At 41.5% G+C, this 22,443-nt stretch overlaps 1 protein-coding gene across 5 annotated transcripts in view; it reads left to right on the top strand.

Annotated features, from left to right (window-relative positions):
* Positions 1-22,443, top strand: part of CRACD (capping protein inhibiting regulator of actin dynamics) — a 277,681-nt gene that overhangs the window by 181,863 nt on the left and 73,375 nt on the right. Inside the window, exon 1 of one of the 5 annotated variants that reach the window (XM_066279322.1) lies at positions 8,866-9,093. The exons of the other annotated variants lie outside the window; for them this stretch is intronic. The gene's annotated coding sequence lies outside the window, so the exon portion shown is untranslated. Of the gene's footprint in view, positions 1-8,865; positions 9,094-22,443 lie in introns of those variants that run through there. 5 annotated transcript variants of the gene reach the window in all.

The following is a 22,443-nucleotide window of genomic DNA, read 5'->3' as shown; positions in this document are numbered from 1 at the left end:
CTGGCCGGTTGGCTCAGTGGTAGAGCGTTGGCTTGGCATGAGGAAGTACTAGGTTTGATTCCTGGCCAGGGCACACAGGAAAAGCACCCATCTGCTTCTCCACCCTTCCCCCTCTCCTTTCTCTCTATGTCTCTCTTCCTCTCCCGCAGCCAAGGCTCCATTGGAGCAAAGTCGGCCCGGGCTCTGAGGATGGCTCCATGACCTCTGCCTCAGGCACTTGAGTGGCTCCAGCTGCAACAGAGCAACGCCCCAGATGGGCAGAGCATCGCCCTCAGCGAGCTTGCCGAGTGGATCCCAGTTTGGTGCATGGGAGAGTCTGTCTCTCTGCTTCCCCACTTCTCACTTCAGAAAAACACAAAATTTTCTTTTTGTAAAACAGAGAAAATAGTGAGAGAAAAAGAGAAGAGCATAGTACTGTCACTGATGAGTTAAAAGAAGAAGTGGGACTAGAAATGGCCTCATAGGATGGGTCAGGTTATGTAGAAACATGGCGGGGGGGGGGGACAGTGTGGTTATTTCAGATGACAGGAGAACACAGGGGAGGGAAAGCACAGTGACTGGAGCCAAGGCTTGGTGCCAAGAAGTGGTAGAAAATAAATACTGTAAGTAGATCAAGGGCATGATGAAGGATCTTAAACGCCAAGCAGAAGTGCATGGACATGGATATTCAGGCACTAAGAAGCACCATATGTCTTTAATCCACTGAGTAACATAATAATGTGATGTTTTAGGAATACTTATAGCAGTGTATACAATGTATTGAAATGTGGAGAGTTGTGAGAGGAAAATAGTTAAGTTCTCATAACACTATCAATAGGTTCTGCAACTTTAAGTGTAACGACTATAGTAATACCAGTTTTACCCTAGGCTAATTAATGTAAACTAGAGTTAAGTTTTTACAGCATCTCATCAACATTAGAATGAAACATTTTTCCAGGACCTCCTATACTAGCAAGGAGAGTATTGTATCATATTCAGAAGGTTTCCAATGAAAGTGAAAGTAAGGAATAAGTACAAGTAACACTGCCTTAAGTATAGTAGATGTGCAATCCCAACAATTTCTTTTGCAAAAGTAGAAAAAAATCCATCCTAAAATGCATGTGGAATCTCAAGAGTCTCAGAATAACGAAAGGAATCTTGAAAAAGAACAGAGTTGGAGGTCTCACACTTTCTTATCAAAACAGTGTAGGGGTGGGGAGTTGGAAGAAGATGGCCAAAATGTATAAACTTCCAGTTATAAAATAAATAAGTACTAGGGATGTGTAGTGTACAACATAATGATTATATTTACCTCTGCTGTATGATGTATAGGTAAGTTGTTAAGAGAATAGAGCCTAATAGTTCTCATCACAAAGAGAATTTTTTTTCTTTTTCATTTATTGTAGCTATATGAAATGATGGATGTTAACTAAACCTATTCTAATTTTCACAATATATGGAAATCAAACCATCTGCTGTCTGCCTTAAATGTATACTGTGATGTATATTAATTATCTCAATAAAACTAGAAAAAACATACTATAAAGTTACAGTAAACAAAACAGTGTGGTACTGCCTGACCAGGTGGTGGCACTGTGGATAGAGCGTCAGACTGGAATGCCGAGGACCCAGGTTCAAGACCCCGAGGCTGCCAGCTTGAGCGCAGGCTCATCTGGCTTGAGCAAAAAGCTCACCAGCTTGGACCCAAGGTCACTGGCTCGAGCAAAGGGTTACTTGGTCTGCTGAAGGCCCGTGGTCAAGGCACATATGAGAAAGCAATCAATGAACAACTAAGGTGTCGCAATGAAAAACTGATGATTGATGCTTCTCATCTCTCTCCATTCATGTCTGTTTGTCCCTATCTGTCCCTCTCTCTGACTCTTTCTCTGTCCCTGTAAAAAATAAAAATAAAAATAAAAAACAGTGAGGAACTGGTATAAAGACAGACCTCTAGACTAACAGACTAGAACCAGGAGTAGTCAACCTTTTTATACCTACCTCCCGCTTTTGTATCTCTGTTAGTAGTAATATTTTCTAACTGCCCACCGAATCCACAGTAATGGTGATTTATAAAGTAGGGAAGTAACTTTAATTTATAAAATTTATAAAGCAGAGTTACAGCAAGTTAAAGTGTATAATAATAATTACTTACCAAATACTTTATGTCGGATTTTCGCTAAGTTTGACAGAATAAATCTTTATAAAACAACTTACTATAGTTAAATCTATCTTTTTATTTATAATTTGGTTGCTCCGCTATTTGGTTGAGCAACCAAATTTTGGTTGCTCCGCAATTTGGTTGAGCCCACCATGAAAGCTGGAACACCCACTAGTGGGCGGTAGGGACCAGGTTGACTACCACTGGACTAGAATGAAGGGCTCAGAAATAAACCCTTGTATATATGGTTATATGATTTTTAACAGGGGTGCCAAGACTATTCAAAGGAGCAAGGGCAGTCTTTTCAACAGATGAGGCTGGGAAAACTTGATGTTTAAATGCAAAGAAATGAAGATGGAGCTTTACCTCACATCATATAGAAAAATTAACTCAAAATGGATCAATATAAGAGTTAAAACTGTAAAACTTAACCAGTTTCACCCCAAGAAAACAACTTAAAAAACTATAAAACTTAAAACAAAAGGAAAAGTTTAATGGTATTGAATTTTGCAGTTATTATTTTTTTAATATTTAAAATTTTTTATTTAGATGTTAAATTTAACAAGGTGATATTGGTCACATAGAGTACATAGGTTTTGGGCAAATATCTCCACATCAATTTTTTTTAATAATTTTATTTTTAATGGGGCGACATCAATAAATCAGGATACATATATTCAAAGATAACAAGTCCAGGTTATCTTGTCATTCACTTATGTTGCATACCCATCACCCAAAGTCAGATTGTCCTCTGTCACCTTCTATCTAGTTTTCTTTGTGCCCCTCCCCCTCCCCCTTTCCCTCTCCCTCTCCCCCCTCCCCCCGTAACCACCACACTCTTATCAATGTCTCTTAGTTTCACTTTTATTCCACATCATTTGGACAGTTGATTATGTTGTATACCCATCACCCAAAGTTAGATCATTCTCCATCACCTGATTCTTGTACCTCTTTATGTCCCTCCTCTCCCCCATTCTCTCCCAGCTCCCCCTTCACCCTCCCCCTGGGAACCACTGCATTCCTATTTATGTCCATGAGTCTCAATTTTGTGTCCCACCTATGTATAGAATAATATAGTTCTTAGCTTTTTCTGATTTACTTATTTCACTCAGCATAATGTTATCAAGTTCCATCCATGTTGTCATAAATGATACTATGTCATCATTTCTTATGGCTGAGAAGTATTCCATAGTATATATGTACCACATCTTTATCCAATCCTCTATTGAAGGGCATTTCAGCTGTTTTCATATCTCGGCTACTGTGAATAATGCTGTGATGAACATGGGCGTGAATGTGTCTTTACGTACCAATGATTTTGAGTTTGGTGGTATATACCCAGTAGAGGGATTGCTGGGTCATATGGTAGTTCTATCCTTAATTTTTTGAGGAACCACCATACTTTCTTTCATAGTGGTTGTACTAATTTACATTCCCACCAACAGTGAATTGAGGATTCCTTTTTCTCCACAGCCTCTCCAACACTTGTTATTATCTGTCTTGTTGATAATAGCTAATATAACAGGTGTGAGATGGTATCTCATCGTAGTTTTGATTTGCATTTCTCTAATAGCTAGTGAAGATGAGCATCTTTTCATATATTGATTGACCATTTGTATTTCTTCTTGGGAGAAGTGTCTTTTCATGTCCTCTCCCCATTTTTTATTGGATTGTTTGTATGTTTGTTGCTGTGATTTCTTAGATATGACACTAAAAGCACAGTCAACAAAGAAAAAATAGATAAATTGGACTTCATCAAAATTAAAAACTTTTGGCCTGACCTGTGGTGGCACAGTGGATAAAGCGTCAACCTGGAAAGGCTGAGGTCGCCTATTTGAACCCCTGGACTTGCCTGGTCAAGGCACATATGGAAGTTGATGCTTCCAGCTCCTTCCCCCTGTCTCTCTCTCTCTCTGTGTCTCTCTCTCTGTCTCTCTCTCTCCCTCTCTCTCTCCTCTCTAAAATGAATGAATAAAAATAAAAATAATTTAAAATTTAAAAAAATTTTAAAAAATTAAGAACTTTTAAGCAGCAAAGGATACTTAAGTTAAAAAATAGCTTGTAGAAGAGGAGAAAATATTTTGCAAGTCGTATGTCTGATAAAGGATCGATATCCAGCATATATAAAGAACTGCAACTCAATAACAACAACAACAACAAAAACCTGAGTAGAAAATGGGCAAAAGACTTAAACATTCCTCAAAAAAAGATATATGAATGGCCAATAAACACATGAAATGATGCTCAACATCACTAATAATTAGGGAAATGCAAATCTAAATAACAAAATACTACTTTATACCCATTAGGATGACTGCTATATTAAAAAATAGCAACTGTTGATGAGACTGTGGAGAAATTGGAGCCATGTGCTTTACCGGTGGCAATGTATAATGAGGCATCTGCTTTGGAAAAGGGTATGGCAAGTCATCAAAATTAACAAGTACCATATGCTTCAGCTATTCCACTTCTGGATATTTGCCCCCCCCAAATGAAAGCAGGAACGTAAATAGGTATTTGTTCGCTCATGTTCATAGCAGCATGATGCACAGTAGCCAAAACGAGGAAGCAACTCAAAAAACCATTGACAGATGAATGGAACAGCAAAATGGGGTTTATACACAGCAGGGTGTTAGTCTTTAAAAGGAAGGAAATTCTGACACATGGGACCACAAGGATGAACCTTCATAGCATCATGCTAAGTCAAAGAAGGCAGTCACAAAAGGATAGATGCTGTATGATTCTACTTACATCATGTACCTAGAGTAGTCAAATTCCTAAAGACAGGAAGTAAAATAGTGGTTGCCTGGCCCTGCCTCAGGTCGGGAAGGAGGGAGGCAGGAATGGGGAGTTATTGTTTAATGGATACAGATTTTCAGTTTGGGATGATGGAAAGGTTCTGGAAATTGATGGTGGTGTTACGTAGTTTTATCACAATAAAAATGTAGATGTGCAATAAGTGTTTGTTGAATAAATACCTTATTTCCCCATGTATAAGACACTCCCATGTATAAGATGCACCTTAATTTGGGGGCCTGAAATTTGAAAAAAAAATTACATAAAGTTATTGAACTCAAGTTTTATCTATCATAAAATTCATACAACTCCTCATCACTGTCAAAACTCTCATCCATTAGCTTGTCCTCGTCTATGTCTGATGACGAATCACTGTCTTCAACAATGAGCACAAAAACAAATGCAAAAAAGCAGGGAATGCAAATAAAAAAATCTATAACCACTGTATAAGACGCACTCAGTTTTTAGACGCAAAATTTTTCAAAAAAGTTGCATCTTGTACATGGGGAAATACGGTACATGGTTGAAAAGTCAACAGGATTTGATGGGGCGAATGGAAGGTAGGGGTAAAGGCTAAAGCCCGAGTTACCATGGACTGAAATGGGGAGATGGTAGAGATGTTAATTAATTTGCTTTTATATGACTTGAATGAAGTGGAAAAGTTTTGGTAGACAAAAAACTTAGGTGAAATCTTAAAGAGTGAAAGTATAGAAATGACCGAAGCAGTACTAAGCCAGGGGAGCACTCTGGTTTCCTCTCAGGCCCGACTAGGGAATTACGCCCTCTGCCCTCGGCCCTGCCCCCCAGTCTTACTCACAGAGTAGAGTCCTATTGTGTTTAAGGGCACGGTTTTCAACAGTTCATTGACAAATTTATATTTTCATGATAAAATAGACTTTTAAGGTGTCTACAAACTGTGGGTTGAAAATAATAATAAAATGCCTCACCATATTTTCATTAGATAGGTAAAAAATGCAAGATTATAGGCTTGAAAAGACACAAAAAGAGTAGGGTAAGAAACTGTGAAAGCACTTAACTCGTATCTGACCAGTGCTGTAAAGCAATAAATCTTAGGCTGTTTGTAAAGTCAGGGCTTTCATCAAAACCAGATAAGACTTACAGAGCCAGAGCAACCTGGATTTGCATAACCACTAAAGGCTTCTGTTTAGGAAAAATGAAGTATTATGGGATTTAGAAACTTGCCTTTTGTGAGATATATGGAAAGAGTATTTTGAAGATGAGTTTTGTTTCCTTAGGGGGAACAAGAAATAGATGAGCATTTTTAGTAGTACTGCAGACTCATTAACTGCCAGCTCACATCCATCAGTACAGCTCAGTTCTTTGAGGAATGGAATTGCTCATTTTGAACAAAGGTATCAGACAAACCACTTCTAGAACTCAGTCACACAAGTATAGTCTCCCTGGACAGTGGCAGCAAAGTCCTAGCTGAAGGTCATCCTGCAGGTGCTCGGTGAGTTTAGTTAGCCACTCCCATGTCCGGAAGTGCGAATTCACTGGCAGTATTCAGTTTTGAAAACAAAGGTCTAAGCAGCCATGAAGGAAAAAGATTGCTAGACTTGACCATATAAAATTTAAAACTTTTGTGCTGCAAACTATGCCATGAGAAAAGTGTAAAGGCAAAAAAAACAAAAAGCTTGCAACATAAGACATGTGGTTTATATCTTAAATATATAAAAAGTGTATAACATCTAGACCATTTTCTACCCATTAGAGAGAAAGAGAGAGAGAGAGAGAGAGACGGAGGGAGGGAAAATATGTTGCTGTTTAGGGTGCAGGGATTTCTCATCCATAAAATCTGCTGGTAGGAATATGAGCGATAGAACCTTTTTGGAAAATAATCTAGCAATGTACATTTTGGCAGTTGACTGTGTGAATATAAAATTTAAGTATACACTGACCCAGCAATGCCATTCTTCAGAACTTAAGTTACAGAAATAAAAGCATCAGTGCCTAAAGATAAATGAACCAAAATACTTATTTTAGCACTGCTGATAGTGACGTAAAAGAAAAACTGGAACAACCTGAATGTCCATTAATGGGAGAAAGGTTAAATGAAATGATACAGCTATTAGAAAGAATGAGTTAAGTCTACATCTATGACCCGGAGGAATAACGTATATATGATATATTATGAAACAGAAAAGAAAATCAAAGAGTAATTTGTAGAGTTTCATTCCTTTTTGTTAAAAAGAAAAAAACAATCATTATGCTTTAGTATCTTTGTATAAATAAAGAGAGCCAAGCATGAACCAATAATGAGCATCATTAGTCTGTTTTTTTGCACCTAACATTCATTTATTTGCACATAAAGTCTTATAAAACATTATAAGAAAAATGGACTTGGTGCAAAGAATTGGATTAGGGATCATTTTTGATTCATGACTCACCGTCTTGCCAGGAAGTGCAGCTCCACTTCACCACACTGCTGTGCGGCAACCTGGCAATTGACTGTGAATATAAAATCATATATTTAATCAGCTGTGTAGCTGAACATTTTAGACGGTTTCAAAACATTTTGTTTTATTAATAATGCTATGTAGCCATTTTTGTATACTTTCCAAATATTTTCTTAGCATTAATTCCTAGAACTGAATTTGCTGTTAAAAAATTGACTGTATGTACACCTATATGTATGTAGACAGATATACATATATAAATGTATAGAGATATAGGTCACTTTTATCCTAGCAATATGTATTTTTATATATTATATATAATAAGCTAGTTATTTGGTACTAGATGACAAACTACCTTAGAACTCTGTATCTATATATGTATACATATGAATAGGTATATAGATATCTTTTTAACCCAGCAGTATATATGTATATAATGTTCTAGTTACCTAGTGCTGCATGACAAACTACCCAGAACTTAGCACTTCAAACAACAGTGCTTATTTTACTTATGAATCTGCAGTCTGGGCAGGGCTCAGTTGCCATGGTTATTTCTGTCCCACTTGGTATAGGCTGGGGGGCTTGAAGGTAAGAGGCTGGAATCTTCCGAAGGCTTTCACTCACATATGTGGTGCTTGGGCAGGGCAGGGTCAAACAGCTGGGAGCTGGAACAGCTGGGCCTCCTCAGATATCTTCTTCCTTTTGGATGTGGTCTCTCTAGCATGTCGACTTCAGGGTAGTTAGACTTGTTACACAGCAGCATAGAGCATATCAGTAGAGCGCCAGGTGGAAGCATTGTCACTTTTTCTAGCTTAGCCTTGGAAACCATGCAACACTACTTCCATTACACAAGCCCACCCAGGCTGAGGAGGACACACAGGACTCCCTCCTCTCACTGGAGGGAGAACCAACATTGTAGGAAGAGCATATGGGATGAAAGGTTACATTTGTGTTCTCATCTTTGAAAAATACAATCTGCATCATTCATTTTTTAAGATTTTGATACATATTGCCACTCCAAATATTGTACAGTGATACAAAGTGATTCAACGTTCTCTAAACTCATGCAAAGCTTATGTCAGGTAACTCAGCACTTTGAATTGATTCAAGTCATCTTTGCAACTAAAAAAAACTGTACTGTCGAATTGATAGTAAACACTTTGGGTGAATGTGGCAGTGATTAAAATAATTTTCCATTTGGAACTATGGTGGATTGAAAATAACATTCTTGCAGAAATGTAAAAAGGAACCCTGTGTGTATGAAGAAGATCTTATGTATATAATGTATCTTAGAAAAGCTCTCAGTACCGTTCCAAAGTGTATCCCCAACAAAACTGTATAGGAATGACAAATGCCTTTTGCTTCCTCTTACTCAGCGTTGAGTCAAGCGCTGTGTTGGACCTGGGCAGACAGCCCTGGCCAGGGCACACTATGTGGACCGGACTCTGCCCTCAGGGAGCCTTTCCGCTGCTGGTGACCATGGGAAACATAAATAGAAAACAGTGGGTTGTGAAGGAAAAGTGCAGGATGTGTGAAGCACAAAGTAGGGGGTCTGTTTAAATGTCATTAAGGAAGTGTCACTTAGCTGAAACCTGAAAGCCGGGTAGGAGATATCTAGGCAAGAGTTAGGGGCAAGATTTTCATTGAGGCAGCAAAGAAAAGAGGAACTCTGATGTGTTTGAGGAGCTGAAAGGAAACTGCTGTGACCAGAGGGGAGTGAGCAGAGATGCGGCTGGAGGGCAGGTAAGGCCAGGGCAGGTGAGCAATGCTGGAGATCTGGACTGCCTCAGACCACCTCGTTAAAAGATCCCTTGGTTACAGTGCTGAGAAAGGGCTGGAGGTGGAAGCATATAAGTGAATTAGAGTCATCCAGGCAAAAGTGAATGTCCCGGACAAGGGTACTGATGGTCTCTGGACATAGAGTTACTAGACTTTTTTTTGGGTCACATTTCAGTATGGTCTTTTTTTTTTTATCTGAAGCTGGAAACGGGAAGGCAGTCAGACAGACTCCCTCATGCGCCCGACCGGGATCCACCCGGCATGCCCACTAGGGGGCGATGCTCTGCCCCTCCGGGGCATTGCTCTGTGGCCACCAGAGCCACTCTAGCGCCTGGGGCAGAGGCCAAGGAGCCATCCCCAGCGCCCGGGCCATCCTTGCTCCAATGGAGCCTCAGCTGTGGGAGGGGAAGAGAGAGACAGAGAGGAAGAGGCGGGTGGAGAAGCATATGGGCGCTTCTCCTGTGTGCCCTGGCCGGGAATCGAACCCAGGACTCCTGCACGCCAGGCCGACGCTCTACCACTGAGCCAACCGGCCAGGGCCTCAGTATGGTCTTTGATTCTTTGTGTATCACAGGACACTGGAGTGTTCAATTCTTATTGATAGTGTCCTCTTCTAAATCCATCACTAAGACGTCAGAGTGACTTCAGCATGGCTGTGTGATGCTGAGGCTGCCCAGAGTGAAGCATGGTTTTCTAATCTGTTGCTCTGGCAGACAAGGGAGGAAAAGATGCCTCTGGCTCCTCTTGGTCTTCTCATCACTCCCTGGGACAGGAGAAGTAGCAGGAGGCGACCGAGGGTTTCTCAACAGAATGTGGAATCATTAAATTCCACATGTGAGTGAAGTCATGTGGTGACTTTCTCTGACCGGATAATTTCACTTAAAATAATGCTCTCCAGGTCCATCCATGCTGTCATGAAAGGTAGGGTTTCCTTCTTTTTTATGGATGCATAATAATCTATTGTGTAAATGTATCAAAGCCTTTGTTATTCATTTATCTACCGAACAAAATGAATTAGCAAGCAAAATAGAGACAGGCTCATACATAGAGAGCAGACTGACAGTGGTTTGGTGGGGGTTGGGGCTAGGTAAGGGAGGGGGAGGGATCGAGCAAAAAAGAATGAAAAAGACCTTACAGACATGAACAACAGTGTGATGATTGCAGGGGGGGGGGCGGAAGGGGGAGGGGGAAGAGGACCCAGGGGAGGTAAACGGTGATGGACGGTAACTGGACTTTGGGGATGAACACACAATGCGGGTGCACAGATGATGTGTTATAGAATCGGGCTCCCAAAACTTGTGTAGCTGTGTTAACCACTGTCACCCCAATAAATTCAGTTTAAAAAACAGAATAGAATTGAGTGTATTTGGAGCAGTTCAGAGGAAAATGGGAATGATATACAGATTTTCTGTGTTTCAGACTTGATGTTCCCCATTGTTTTATCAAAACTTCTGATTTTCTCGGCTGCAATCTCCTGAGAAAGAAATTCTTTGTAAGAAAAGTTGCCTTCCATGAGGAAAAAAAAAAAAAAATCTCTGGACTAGAATTCCTGTTTAATTAAATCAATTCAGATCTGCAAAAGTGTACCAAGAACCTACTGCGTACGGAGCACTGTGTGAACGCCATCTTCTCATTTATCCCTCACCGTGGCCCCAGGAGATGGGTGTGGTCGTGCTCAGTTCACAGATATAGACATTGATATTTAATGTAAAACATCAATATGTACTCTCTGTTTTCATAGAAGAATGATAAAGAGAGACATCAAAACTTCCTTTTCTCCAAGTTTAGCTGAAATGAGCAGTGGCCTAAATGCCTAAATGCCACCTATGTGCATTTAAGCAGGACTGAACCTGGAATAAATTCAAGCCATCTTTGCACCTAAAAAAAAGGCCTAGATCTAGTTGTCGGGTGAAATCAACCGTTGTGATAAACAGCCACCATCAGGGTCAATTAGCATTCAGCTTCAGGAAACCACGGACCCCACCCCCATTCCCTACCCCAGTCTCCTATGTGTTAAGAACACCAGACCAAAATACAAAGCTTTTCTTGTAATTACCTCAAAACTTACCAATTTCTGAAATACAAGAATTTCAAAAAGGACAGATGAACATCTGTTCTGTTGATGTTGATGTGTAAAATTAAACTAGATGAAAAGTCATGAGAAATTATTAAACCTATGACTCAGTACAGAACATTTTTATATATATAAATATATTTTTTTAGATTTTATTTATTATTTTTTTTTTTTTTAGAGAGAGGAGAGAGAAGGCGGGGTGAGGAGGAGCAGGAAGCATCAACTCCCATATGTGCCGTGACCAGGCAAGCCCAGGGCTTTGAACCGGCGACCTCAGTGTTCCAGGTCTATGCTTTTATCCACTGCGCCACCACAGGTCAGGCAGTACAGAACATTTTTAAAGCAATTCAAGTCCAGATATTTTAATTTCATTCATTCTTTTTTTACTATTATTCACTTGTCTGAGATGATCCAGGCACATACTAGGCTCTGAGAATACAGAGCTGTAGGGCATTTATTCATGTATTAAATGTGTCTATCCTTCCTTACATCGAAAGGTGTATGAAATGGTTTATAATAAATGTCATTCCCAACCTCAAGAAAGCGGGGAAGATCAGCAAGGATGCTGACAATACAAACCCTGGCAGAAATATGCCGAAGGTCTGCCGTATCACAGGGTGGCCCAGGGGAACACCTAGCACGAACTGGGGTGGGGAGCAGGCACCCCAGAGAAGAATGAATAGGCCACACTAAAATTGTCAACACAGTCTTACTCAGCATGTGTTTTAGGTTTTGCTCTATTGGCCTCTTGATAGCTTGGTCAGACTACCCACACTCAAAGCAGAGGATAGGTGGATAGGCTCAGTCACAGAGGTCCTCTTCCATTGAGCTGTGAGTTTTAAAAGGAATATTTCTAGTCTGACCAGGTGATGGCTCAGTGGATAGAGCTTTGGACTGGGATGCAAAGGACCCAGGTTCAAAACTCCAAGGTTGCTGGCTTGAGCATGGGCTCATCTGGTTTGAGCAAGGCTCACCAGCTTGAGCCCAAGGTCGCTGGCTTGAGTAAGGGGTCACTTGGTCTGCTATAGCCCCCTGGTCAAGGCACATATGAGAAAGTAATCAATGAGAAACTAAGATGCTGCAACGAAGAATTGATGCTTCTCATCTCTCACCCTTCCAGTCTGTCTGTTCCTCTCTCTGTCTCTGTTTCTATCACACACACACACATACACACACACAAAAAGATTTTGAAGTGTGTCTTCTGCTCCTTTAGCCTATTTCTCTACATCTTAGAAACTTATTCATATGTTGCCTGCCCCCAAGAGTTTTGTTAGTGCAACAGGGATTAAGTCCATCTGCACATCTGCCAGGGTTTGGGGGACATTGGCTGCACGGGTCTATTTCATGGCACCTCATGGGTGAAACCAGTGAAGGAGCTCAGGTCTCCTGTCAGCTGTTAAGTCTGGGTTGTGTGTAGGTTTCATATGATTTCAAATTCACTTGTTTGTGACTTAAGTGAAGTTGCTTGCATCCATTTGTTAATGACAGTGACAAAGACAGAAGAAAACATTTTTTAAAAATAAAAACTTTGACAGGAGAATGAAGTAAGCCGTGCCAGGATGTCATCATTCTGTACCTGTTGTCACTGATAAGCAGTGTGCAGCCCAGCTGCGGAGGGGCCCCGCTAGGGGCTTATCGATAGGAACATGTGGGAAGGAACCATGGCAGGGGAGCATTTGGACTATAAATACTGAGACTTTGTGAGACTGAGAATTTTGGTTTGGGCAAGGCGACTCTTTGCTAACCTGAAAGCTCTCTCTCCAAAGACCCTTGGGCCATTTGCTTCTGCCTTGGGCGGGCCCTCCTCATCTGCGCACCTCCCAACTCTGGAAATCAGCTCCGTGGTGGGTCGCCAGCTGTCCCGACTGCCTCCTTGTATAAAAAGGTACACCTCATTACATTTGGACTGTATTCCTTCACCTCCCCTTCCCTGGAACAGTAGTGTGGTTAATTGTCATTTGTTTGGAGTATTTCTTTATTTGTCTTATTAAGACAGATTATCCTGTATGCTATTGGCTTGTAAAATTATTATAGTTATCACAGTGAACCTGTGTCAACTACATTGCAGGCAAAGACAGAAATAGTCTCCTGAGTCTAACTTTTGCTGCTTCTCCAAAACAAAAACAAAATCTACAAGTCAAAGTCCAAGTAAGAGCAGCTGCTGTTTTCTTCCTGTATCTGGTTGACATATGGAAAAGGCCAGACTGTGAACCAGAGTGCTTACCCTCTGTGGCCTCTCCCCAGTGTGACTGATCATTACAGAACTTTTGTGTTTCCTGGTTTCATTAACCCCACATTTTTAAAAAATTTTTCTGAAGTGAGAAGCAGGGAGTCAGAGACAGACTTCTGCAAGCACCCGACCGGGATCCACCCGGCATGCCCACTAGGGGGCGATGCTCTGCCCATCTGGGCCATTGCTCCGTTGCAACTGGAGCCATTCTAGTGCCTGAGGTGGAGGCCATGCAGCCATCCTCAGCGCCCGGGCCAACTTTGCTCCAATGGAGCCTTAGCTATGGAAGGGGAAGAGAGAGATAGAAAGGAAAGAGAGGGAGGGTGGAGAAGCAGATGGGCACTTCTCCTGTGTGCCCTGGCTGGGAACCGAACCCAGGACTTCCACACGCTGGGCCGATGCTCTACCACTGAGCCAACCGGCCAGGGCCAACCCCACATTTTTAACCTGGGTGGATTTCTATTCATTGCAACTGAAGGGCCTTGACTAAAACAAATACCCAAAGTACAAGTTTATGCATCTTTTTATCTAGCCAGCAAGACAGCGGCTTCAATCTCCCAGGTGTATCTAGTTCTGAAATCCATTTACTTGAGTCTTGTAGAAGACGTGTTTCTATTCTTTGCTCAGTTAATATTTAGCCATTAAGGAATGAGTGATTAAAAGTAACCAAGGTGAATTCTTCTTCCTGATTTCTCTGCTTCTGATTTCATTGAGGGATTTTTATTTCTAATTGAAAATGAGCCTTTCTCTTATTCACTCAGTAAGTAAAGCTATGACTAGCACCTGCTGTGTTCCAGGCTTGGTTGACAGATGCCAGGAATATAAAGATAAGTAAGGCATGGACCTTGCCCTCCCGGAGCCCATAGACAGTTCGGTGGGGGAAACCAACATATAAACTGGTGATTACAATATAGTAAAAATTCTGGGCGCTATGGACATACACAGGTGCTGCACGTGATCAGCTCTGGGAGAGCTGTGGGAGGTAGTCAAGGAAGGCTTCTTGTAGGAGCTGACACTAGAAATGAGTTTTGAAGGATGAATGGGAGGCAGCCAGAGGAAGAAGCTGAAGGAGGGGTGCCCTGTAAGTGACCTAACATAGGCCAAAAATAATAATAATAAAAGAAAGGAAAAGAAAGTGAAAGAGGGTCCAGTTTTTATGCCAAACTATAGTTTTTATATCAAGTTTTGTTCCTAGAATTCTCTTTCAGAACAAAGAGAGCTGACTTATGTGCAGGTCTTCAAAAACCTTTTATATGACAGAGCACTCTCTCAATGACTTTACTTTGAACTACAGACAATTGTTTAGGGAAAGACACAGTAACCCATAGCTGCCTCTGTCACTGCTGGTTTGTATTTTTATATAGGTCATTTGACAAAAGAAGCAAAGAAATTCAATATAGATTAAGTAAGTATTTGGGGGGATGCGAGTGGGAAATGACTTCACAACTGCAAGTCTTAAATATCATGGCAAATAAGCCTTTTAGAAATCACTTTAAAATGAAACACAATTAGTGGTTACTCTGTGGAGAATCATGAGTATATGCCCACAGGACGAACGTAAAAATAAAACTGTTCTAATTTTAAGCAAATGGATGTTTGCGGCTTGAGATAAAATTTCCAGTGATAGCATCATGTCCAGATGAAAAAACATTTTTAGTTTCAGGATAGTAAAGCCATTTTCACTTCCTTCTCCTTTCTCACACACCCTCAAGAATAAAGAGAACAAGGAACAGAAAAGCGGACGTCACCTTTGAGGATGCTAGGAAATGTGTGTAACCTTGAGCTGGAATTTGTGAAATTAACAAGCGGTAGAGGAATGATAAAGCGAAAAGGTCAAGTCTAAGCTCCCACAGTACAGGTACCCAAAGAGCTTGTGAAAACCTTAGAAGTGGAGGCATTGGGGGCCCCCAGGAGACAGGGCGATGACATGGGGAGCCAAGAATGAGGATTTCAGGGGACAAATCTGTCCAAGGAGCAGTTGTACCCTGTACCACACACAGGCAACCGGGCCTCCTCCCCCCCATCTAAAGTCAGAAGTTTATCTTTTGGAGGAAGTAAACCAGAAGACAGACTCTGAGATTTCAGGCCCAGAGGAGGTAGGGGTGAGGGGCCCTAGTTTGTACACTTGACGGTCAACAGCAGCCTGAACATGCAGAAGAAGATGGAGGACCCGCCTCTAGAGAAAACGAACCACACCGGAGAAGAACCTGGAGATACTCCCGAGAGTCCCTAAGTTGGAGAAGACTCTAATGTCCCCTCGTGTCCGTTCTCCTTCTTATACCTTTTACTAATAGAGCACCCCCAAGTTTGGGCAAGAAACCTGGCTTCCTAGATAGGACTACATTTCTCAGGTTCCCACAGCAGTGAAGTCTGACCACTAGCTAAATTCTTTATCCGTGATACGAGCAGCTTCTACTTTACTGTCTTTAAAGAAACTTGCTTTTCTTCCGCTCTCTGTCATTCCCTTCCAGATGGGATGTGGATGTGGATGTGGTGCTGGTCAGGCAAGAACAGGACCCCGGTGTCAGGGGAGCAACACATAGAATAGAAAGAGCAGTAGCAGCAGCCACTGGCCCCGCACCACCCATCAACTATGGAATGTTAAAGGAGAAAGAAGTGAAGTCCTGTTTGAGTCACTCTGTGTGGGGGCCTCTTTGTTGAAGCAATTTAGTATGTAACCTAACTTACATACATTAAAAAGAAAATGTGGCTTTTTGTCTATATACTTCTATAGTGAAGCCTACCATGTACTTCCTTATTAAATATGGAAGAACAGCTAAGAATCAGCAGACATTTGATGAAAGCTTCCAGCATGAAAGTCAGCAAACCCCACTGAAGAGACAGGAAGAGGGAACTCGGGAATCAGAGCAATGCAGGGAAGAGAAGAAGACTTCAAAGGGAATAGATTCAAATTCGCACAGAGAAAAGGAAGATACTGTGTACAGGAAAAAAACCAACAAAAAAGCAGGATGTTATTCATTCAGAGAATAAAGAACTCTTGGAAGTAATCATTTAAGAGTCAGATAGTTCAGTAAAAACTATGTGGAAGATGAAGTTGCCGAAATTTCCCAAAAAGTAAAATTGAAAACAGAAGGATGGGCAATGGTGAGAAAAATAAGAAAAGTGAAGAATATTGCATTAATGACTAATCTGAGTTTCCAAAACAGTGAGAAAGGAGCAAGGGTAATTACCAAAATATTATCAAAAACAGTTTGTATATTATTATAAAATGTCAGGGTTGAGTAGTATTTCCAGGTTGAAATAGTATTTAATTAAATGTATAGACATAATTAAATTAATCTGTTTTAAATTAACATATTTTAATTTAATACAGTTGACTGTATTTCAGCCAAATCCCTAAGATATTATATGTATATAAGTTGACCAAAAAGTCAGAAGCTGGGGGCAAGAAGAGCAAGTGGCCTTGGTTCCCCGTCAGAATCCCCACGGTGATGGTTCCCACAATGGTAAAGGGAGACCATGTGCTGGCAGTGCTGTTAGAGGCTGGTAACGACTCCCAGATCTCTCAAATGAGTGCCTGAGTAGCTCGTGGTGCCAATTCCTGATGTAATCATAAAATGGTGCATGTTTAGTAAGGAATATGATGGGTTCAGTTTTGGACATACTGAGTTTGACATCCAAGTAAAGGTTTAGTCTACAGATCTTAAAAACAAAAGCTTTTATTAGCTTTTTGCATATATATGTATATGTATATGTATATGTATATGTATATGTATATGTATATATACCAGAGACAGAACTGAAATTCAGCTACTATACACCAGAATGGCGTACTGGTTGGTAAAATTCAGAAACACTCTGCACTCACCGATACATACTCTGGATCCCCATCTCCCACCCCCCTGAGGGCCTCCCTCCCCCAGCACCCTCCTGTGGTAACCCTTCCTTGATGTGCCCCACAACACCTCACATTCCAGCGACTAACAGGTTAACACATGGCCCCAAGGTTAACACACGGACCCTGTGTCTAGCCTGTGGCTGTCCTGTTTGCTCTGATTGCTGCAGTTTTTTCATTTAACTTGCCTCCGGTTCCTGAAGGCTGAACACATTTCCCACATATCCAAGTGCTTGGCCTGTGTCAGCACCTTCCACAAACCTGGTACCGTTCCTTCTAAGTCCTGACGAATTGCTTCCGGCCGTCTGATCTACTCACTGCCTCCTGACTCCTTCCATATTCTCACCTTCGTGTCTTTGTGTTCCTTATTCAGAAAGTTTTCCCTGACTTCTGAACACTCATGTTTTATTTATCTTTCAAGGGCCCATTCATTTTCCCCTTCTACCAGAAAGCCTTTCCGGTCTTGAAATAATTCCCTCCTTGAAACAACCATCCCCTTCTCCTGGAACATACCACTTCCTGTCTTGTATTGGGGATAGGTCTGTCCTTTCTATTTAGTGTTTCTCATAGTGGATAGGCAATTAATTGCTGAGTAAATGAAAGTATGAATTGAAATTAAAGGACTCTAGCAATTATCTTTGGTATATAGTTTCTAGGAGTTTCATCACTTCTTTAGAATGGCTGTGTAGAATAATCTTAGGTTTCCTCATCATCTCTCTGGGCCTAATTCCTCTAATATAATATTTCACTGCATGCCAATAAGTAAATAAATAACAACCAAAAACAAACAAATGCAGAAATGTTTGCTGATTTTCTGAACTAAAGCTTTTGGTACTCTTAAGTGGTGTTTTGGTCATCTCTCTAATGTAAAATGGTGGTAGTAATTTTCCATTTTCTGCACTGATTTTAATTAAATCCTTCCGAAATGCTAGAGCAGAGTTTTTCTTCTAAGGAGTGTTGCACTGTTTGCTGGACTGCAGTAAATCAGGCTCCTATTGTGACACTGGCAACAGAGGATGAGTCATTGCTCTGGCTGGGACAAGTGTTTCCTGAGGCCAGGCACAAGAGCAGAATACCTAATGGTACCTTGCAACCAACGATCTCTAACACTCTTCTGATGCCCTTCATACAAGAGAAGTAAAAAATCGAATTTTCAGTGGTTGAGGTTGCAAATAATTTGTACTTAAGGTCGTTGGTGTCTAGACAGATTTTTCCTTCCTAGCATTCAGCTAATTGCTTTTTCTTTCTTCTTTTAAATAAGATTCAGGCAAAATATTGGCTATGATATGTTCCTCACGTGACGACTCTGACTCAGTCCGTTTTGCCTGGAAGCAGTGTCTGGCATTTGCCGTAGGTAGGTTCTGGTCGGTCCGTTTTGCCTGGAAGCAGTGTCTGGCATTTGGCCTAGGTAGGTTCTGGTCGGTCCGTTTTGCCTGGAAGCAGTGTCTGGCATTTGGCCTAGGTAGGTTCTGGTCGGTCCGTTTTGCCTGGAAGCAGTGTCTGGCATTTGCCCTAGGTAGGTTCTGGTGGAGAGGGCTGGGCAGGAGGCATTAGCCAGACCTGCAGGGTCCTAAGGCTTTGATCGCCAGCCCCACCCTGCTGGCCTGAGCACCCCCAGGTCTCCTGCCCGGCAATGCAGATCTCAGCGAAGCTTTCTTATGTCTTACAGAAGGGAAATAGAATTTCCCTGAGATGCTCTTTTTCCTATCCTCTGAAGCTAGAAAATGCTGAATGGAACTCAAGCATCTAATCTCATCTCTCTCACTTTCCTTCCTTCTTCACTGATCTCTTTTAATGAAAAGGTAATGTATCTTCACCTGGGGCCGTATGTGGGAGGGGAGTGGAAATGAAGGTAGTTGAGGTAGAGATAATTGGGGGGGGGAGGGGCGGGAAGGAAAGTGGGCTCAGGAGTGTGGAGGGCAGTTATGCTGTTGTTCACAGTGTTTCTCAGAGCAACTGTCAGAGGTAGAATCCTGAGTTGAAGACTCCATTGGCCGTTTTCTCCTTACTGGAATTAGAACTATGTCAAAAGCCAACTCAACAGTGCCTGGACCTACCCTGAGTCCTACTGCAGACATTTTAATTACAACATACCAAATGCCCTACTGAGCTCAACAAGGGGGCTTTGCATGCATCTTCCCATATTGCAGTGCCTTTGACTAGGATAATTTACAGATGGGAGAGTCTCTTGTTTGGAAACTTCAGATGTCAGTCAGCGCAGAAGGTAAATGTGTTGAATGTGAAGAAAAGGCCCTGGACTCATCCTCTGAGATTGGGAAATGAGAAAATAGGCCCTCCTTGTTCCTCCCCTAATGATATCAGAGAATGACCTCTAGCTTCTTGCCTCTTTCACGGCAATTTTCTACAAAGGTGCATCCCGCAGGCACTGTTATTATCAGTCAAGTACCTAAATTCTCAAAAAAGCAATGCATTCAGAGTTAGCCCCTTTGTAAGTCCTTCCAATTTACCTGCCTTTTCTGAGCTTCACTGAATGTGAGAGTCAGAGATGCACCGTCACTAGGGCAAGGGCGTGGCGTGTGATCCTCGCTGTGCGCTCTGCGGCGACCATCTGTCCTGGGGCTGGTGGGGAAGGAAAGGCTAAACACCCCTGTGGCGGGAGCCCCTTCTGCCGACTGTTTGCTCTCTTTGGCCTCATAAGCTAAGAGTCGGAGCCCAGATGTCATCAGGATCTTTTGAAGTTCTTGAGTCTCTCTTGCTAGATCCAACCTGCCCAATGATAGCCTTTTCTCACCTGGCTTTATTTCCTGGGTTGTGAGCGACTGATAATATGTATCAGCTACTTTTGCAGTTGTATGACCTAGCAGTGTGGAGCGGCAGCTGACAGTAACTGGAATCTAAAGCAAAAGCCCATTTTGGCTTTCTGAGTTACATGTGGGCTCTCCACTCCTTTCCTCTCCCCCAGCCCCCATAGGTGGAAGCCTTTCAATTAATAACAGGGAGAGGGAAACTCGCCTAGAGAGTTCTGTTGGGTTTCGCGGGGGGAACTTCGTACTGACAGCATGCCACAGTATTTTATCAAGATGAATAATACGGGAGAGTGGCGTCTGCGAGGCTGAGGACTCTATGTGGTACACCCCCCAAAATAAATAAGTAAATGAATAAAACATCACAGCAGCGCCAGAATGTGGAATTAATCTTTCAAGTGGCAGGGCTGTGGGATCCCATTAGAGGACTCTCAGCTTATCATCCTGCTGCAGGCTCCTCTTGCACACAAACCAGGAGCGTAATTTGTTTCCCACTGGAAAGTCAGGAGAGTCACAGAGAACAGCGCAGTGCCATTTGTTTGCAGACAGCTTCCTTCATTTGAGTCATTAGAAAATATTTCTTGAAATAACTTGTCCTGAGTCAGAACTGGCGTCTTCCTGAGAAAAATGCACATTTGAGGGAACTAGTGTCGCTCAGACACCAAAGGTTGAGTTTTAAACCTTGGGGAGCTGCTCACTTTCAATGAGCTAGAGCTACCATTTAGCCAGGAAGTGGTTATTAAGTGTCTGTTTGCTAACACCACAGGTAGGTCAGTCATGTAAAGCAGGGGTCCCCAACCCCCCGGGCCACGGGCCATTTGGTACCGATCCGCAGAGAAAGAATAAATAACTTACATTATTTCCATTTTATTTATTGAATACATTTAAGTCTGAACAATGTTTTATTTTTAAAAAATGACCAGATTCCCTCTGTTACATCCATCTAAGACTCACTCTTGACGCTTGTCTCGGTCACGTGATACATTTATCCGTTCCAACCTAAAGGCTGGTCCATGAAAATATTTTCTGACATTAAACCGGTCCGTGGCCCAAAAAAGGTTGAGGACCGCTGACGTAAAGGGTCCGAGGAACACTGCCCTCATGGACATTACACTCAGCTTGAAGAGATAAGCATGGATTTTTAAATATTAAAATGCAATCAAGGCTCAATTAATTATTTAGAGACACTACATTTCACTAAAATACCAGGTGCCTACCTTGGCAGTTGTCTTTCAGACTCAGCTGAAGTCTCCATCTCTACGAAGACCCCTCGGATCATTTTAGAGGGAGAAGGATGCCTCTCAGAACCCATCTGTTCACCCTTCCCCCCAGAGTCCTGCCTCGTACCTGTGGAGTGAGAGCATTTAGGACATGGATTGGTTTCTAGCCCTCCTAGAAAAAGGAATACCCTAAATTGTGATTCTTTGAACTTTCATTTTAAATTATATAAGTATCTCCTATGACTTCAGTATCTGATCTGTTACAAACATTACTTGTTTATGTGTTTGTCTAGAATTATAGACAACTGAAAGAGTTGTTATTCTTTCACTATCCAGAATACTGTCACATGCCAGCGAGATTGCATATTCTCAGATGGGGCGTGAAATAAGATAAAAAACACTTTTTTTCATCTCGGAGTAAATTTGAGTTATTCTGAAAAATATCGAAAGCTCTGTAACTCTTAATTTTTCCTCTTCATTCTCTTCTCTTCCTCATTTCACTTCCATATTTCCCACTCTTCTTTCTTCATCTCTTTTCTCTTTTTCACAATAACTAAGGAATACCTTAGTGGTCAACACATATCCATTCATTAATTCAATCAATTTCTTTATTTTTAAAAATTTTCAATTATAGTTTACATTCAGTGCTATTTTGTAGTTTCAGGTATATAGTGTAATTAGACAATCATATACTTTACAAATCAATGGATTTCTTAATACTAGCAAGCATTATAATAGTTTTTTTTTCATACTTGCTATATACATGACATTCTGCTCAATGTTTTCTATGCAGTATTTAACTTAATCCTTACAGGTTAGTAAGCTGTATATTGTTATTATCTCTAGTTAACAGGCAAGAGACTTAAGAGATTCTGGAACTTGCCCAAAGTCTCACAGCTAATAAGTAAGTGAATTGAGACTCAAACCCAGTGTCTGACTGCAGAGCTCACATAGAGTGAGCCCTCAGTCAAATAGCATGGTACTTCCAGAAAGCAGCAAGATGGCAAGGGTGTGGTCTTTAGAATTAAACAGACTCGGTTTGAATCTCAGCACTGCTGCTTTATTGCAGTGTAACACTGGGCAAATCATTTCACCTCCCTGAGCCTCCATTATCTATAAAATGTGGGAAAGAGCCCAGCCGGTTAACTCAGTCAGTTAAGAGTGTCGTC

Source organism: Saccopteryx bilineata, chromosome 5, assembly GCF_036850765.1.
Source record: "Saccopteryx bilineata isolate mSacBil1 chromosome 5, mSacBil1_pri_phased_curated, whole genome shotgun sequence".
Lineage (NCBI taxonomy): Eukaryota > Metazoa > Chordata > Mammalia > Chiroptera > Emballonuridae > Saccopteryx > Saccopteryx bilineata.
The sequence above is the reverse complement of the archived record's forward strand: the minus strand, read 5'-3'. Positions and strand labels throughout refer to the sequence as shown.